The following is a 4,320-nucleotide window of genomic DNA, read 5'->3' on the forward strand; positions in this document are numbered from 1 at the left end:
TACGATACACAGATTTTGGGAAAACTTTCTCTCTCATCTCTCCGGCGATTGAAAAGCGATTAGAGTTTTTCACCTCCTACTCGCGCCGATGGCCTTGGAACCATGCCACCGTCGAGAACTCTCTCTCTCCCCTCTTCTTATCCAAAATCTTAGCTTTCCTTTTCAATGGGGAAGCGCAAGAAACCAGGTGCTGCGATGCTCGCAGCTTCGTCGAAGCTAGGTCAGCTCACTTTTCTCTCAGCGAGGGTCTCTGCCCCTTCTGTTAAGTCAACCACCACCCCCGAAGACTCTGCTCCCCTAATTGATGCAAAAGTTGTTCAAGAAACCAAATCGACGGTTGTACCGGAAATTGGTGTAGACACGACGGCCACTCCGTCTCAATGTGCTGTTGAAGGTTCATCCTCCAATGCCATTTCAACCTCAGAGCCCCTTGAGGAGCCTGCAGCTCAGGTCAACGGGATTGTACCTGAAACATCTTCGTCGTGATTAGCTGAGGGTACACCCTCCAGTGCTCCTTCTTTGCTGTCTACAAGAATCAAACGTTCTTTGACGCTTCAGGAATTAGGAACCCCGACTACTCATGTATCAGGAGCCCCATTCGTCTTGATTCCAGATGAGAATATTGATGCCGCCAAGGAGGAATTCAAAGAGTTTGTCTTTGCTAGATTTACTGGAGACATTCCACCTAAGGGTCGCATAATTGGAGTGGTCAACGCTATGTGGGCACGGACTGGTCCTAGAATCTTTGTTCATAGATTTGGAGAAGGAACTTTTTTACTAAAGGTAACGAATGAGAGAACCAAAGCAACGATTCTTAGTCGTCAAGCCTGGATGATCAAGGGTTGTCATATGTTCGTTGCAGCTTGGTCACCGGAGTTTACTCCCGAGCAGCCACAACTCACCTCTATTGTAGTGCCGGTGGAGCTCAGAGGAGTCCCATATCTTATGTTTAATCAACAGAGTCTTAGTAGGATTGCCACCGCTATTGGAAGGCCGGTATCTTTAGCTCCAAAGACTGAAAGGAAGGAAAATTTTGAGGTTGCTAAAGTATGGATTCATGTTAACCTGTTGGAGAGTCTACCAGAAAAGATTGTCTCAGGTTTCTCAAATGGTAGAGAGGCGGAGATCTCTGTCTCTTACCCTTGGTTGCCAGATAAGTGCTCTCAATGTGGTAAATTTGGCCATAAACACCAGCTCTGCCCTAGCGCTGGTAAGCTATGGAGACCTATTGATCCGGCGGCTGGAGTATGCAGGTATGCGTCCCCTTCAGGACGTCCCAAGAGTCGTGAATCTCAGGGTAGGAGAAGGTCCAGGCGCGGAAGATTAGAAAGGGCAAGACGGCGGGATCTTAGAGGGGGGAGACGGGATTTGGTCGAAAGAGCTACTGACAACCTGAGCCCTCACTCTAACACCGCTCAGCAGAAGAAAGAATGTCAAGCTCCGGAATCATGTTGGCAGACCCTGAGATTGTTTGAAAGGTATCAGAGAATGTTTCAAAGGTACCAGAGGAGGATACTAGTCTGGAAATAGAGATATTAGTAGATCAACAGACCTCTGTAACTCCAGCTCACCCAAGCCCCCCTTCAAGGCAGGTGGTCTCCTTGGATAGAAACTCCGGCTTTTCAACAGTCCATGTGTTTCATGAAGATGATGGCTCTGCCCCTTGTAAGGCAGACGACTCAGGTGATCCTTTTCTTCTGGTCTCCAACTGGAAGTGTAGCCGCAAGGCTACAAAAGACTAATCAAATTTCATCATGTTTTTTGCATGGAATGTAAGAGGACTGAACAGCAATACACGCTACTCATCAGTCAAGGACTGGATAGGAAAAAATAAACCTCATTTTAGAGCATATTTAGAAACGAAAATACAACACAACAACTCAAGCCGGATTACTAATTCTATTCCAACTGAATGTAAGCATTTTACGAATTCAGATAGCCAGTCTACTGCAAGGACCTTTGTTGTTTGGCACCCGAGTGTCACTGTCACGATCTACAAGGCCTCGCCTCAGATGGTTACTTGTGGAATCTTTATTTTGTCTCAGAACCTCTCCTTCACGGTCAGTTTTGTTTATGGTTTCAACCAAGTAGATGAGTGGCAGCAGTTATGGGATGATCTGGCTTTTATCAATTCCACTACCCCAGCCTCTAGATTCCCTTGGGCTGTGTTGGGAGACTTCATTCAGATTTTGAGATCAGATCAGCATTCTCAGCACTTGAGTGGAGATATTGACACGTCGGGGATGGATGATTTTAATTTCGCTCTGCAAGCAGCTGAGTTATTTGAGGCTCAAGCAAATGGTCTCACCTATTCTTGGTGGAATAATCAGGACGGCAATCCGGTTGCGAAGAAAATTGACCACACTTTGATCAACCATCACTGGACTCAATACTTTCCTGACTCTTTCTGCGAGTTCCTTGAGCCTGAGTAATCAGACCATGCGCCTTGTTTAGTCAAAATGCCTTCCCAGACTAGACGTGCCCCAAAACCGTTCAATTTTTTCCACGACACCATTGATCATCCGAAATACTTAGATACGGTCAGGGAAGCTTGGAACTTTAATACGGTCCAGGGGTCTCTGCAGTCAAACTGGCAAGATCGTTGAAGCTCCTAAAGCCAGCTCTACGAAGGCTGAATACTAGGCATTACAGCGGCATCTCTATGAGGGTAAAGGATCAGACTTCTCTGGTGGCTTTGGCACATCGCCAGCTTGGAGAGTTCTAGGCTGGAGCATGAGGAACGTCGAAAGCTGCAAGTTCTAGTTAAAGCATAAGAGAAATTCTATCATCAGAAGTCTAGAGTGCAATGGAATCACTTGGGAGATAGAGATATATCGTTTTACCACAAGTCAGTGGTGCAGAGAGAAAGTCAGAATTATATACACTTCCTTCGTGATTCGCATGATCAGATGATCAATACGACAGAAGGCATTAAGGATCATGTTGTCGAGTACTTTAAGGATGTTCTTGGCTCTACTGAGCTACGCCAATCTCCTGCGACAGTGGAAGAGCTAAGTGTGTTAATGCCTTTCAGGTGCTCCAGTACACAACAGTACGAGTTAATGAAGGACGTTACTAGTGAGGAAATCACCACGACTATATTTGCTATGCCCCTTAGTAAAAGCCCTGGACCCGATGCTTACACTGCCGAGTTCTTAAGATCTTCATGGTCATTTGATGGGAACGACTTTGTGGCTGCTGTGCAAGAATTTTTCAGAAATGGGAAGCTTAAAGGACCTAAACAACACAGCCATCGTGTTAATTCCAAAGACATCCCAAGCTTGTAAACTTGGAGAGTTCAGACCCATCAGTTGCTGCAACATTGCGTACAAGGTAATAGCAAAAATTATGGCAAATCGTTTGAAGCCAATTTTGCAGGAATGCATCAGCCCTAAGCAGTCGGCGTTTCTTAAAGGACGAAGTCTTGGAGAGAATGTTCTACTGTCCTCGGAATTGATCAGAAACTATGAGAAGTTATCTTGTGCGAAGAGCTCTATGCTTAAAGTTGATCTCCGGAAGGCATTTGACACAATCTGCTGGGATTTCTTGCTTAAACTTTTGGAAGCTCAGGACTTTCCCCCACAGGGACTGGATTAAGGAATGCATAACATCTCCGAGGTTCTCAACTTCCATCAATGGAGAATTAGCTGGGTTCTTTAAGGGGAAAAAAGGTCTAAGACAAGGATATTGTATCTATCCTTACCTGTTCATCATGGTAATGGAAGCATTATCAAAAATTCTGGAGAAAGCAACATCTGAGGGTAGATTGTGTTGCACCCGAAGTGTAAAGATCCTAAAGTTACTCACATCCTATTTGCAAATGACCTCCTCCTTTTCTCTGATGGTTCTCAGACTTCGCTAGCTAGAATTTCTTCTGTTATGATGGAGTTTAAGACACTGTCTAGTCTGGAAATGAATCCTTCAAAGTCTGAGATCTTTTTTGGTGGGTACAACGACACTGAGGCTGCTGAAATAAGCCAGCGAGCAGGCTTTAAGCAGGGAATATTCTCCACTCGCTACCTTGGCTTGCCATTGAACCTGGGAAGGCTGACTCTATTAATGCTTCAACAGCTACTTGATAAGATAACTGGTAAGATGTACTCATGGACAGTGAAGTATCTCTCCTTTGCTGGGAAGATAAAGCTTGTTGCTTCGGTAATATATGGGATGGTGAACATTTGGAGTGCAGTGTTTGTATTACCAAAAGCTTTCTATGCCAAGGTGGACTCTCTGTGTGCGGCTTTTCTCTGGAAAAACGGAACCTCATCATCCAGGGGATCTCGAGTCTCTTGGAAAGACATTTGCAAGCCAAAAAATGAA

The sequence above is a fragment of the Brassica oleracea genome, chromosome C5 (assembly GCF_000695525.1).
Source record: "Brassica oleracea var. oleracea cultivar TO1000 chromosome C5, BOL, whole genome shotgun sequence".
Lineage (NCBI taxonomy): Eukaryota > Viridiplantae > Streptophyta > Magnoliopsida > Brassicales > Brassicaceae > Brassica > Brassica oleracea.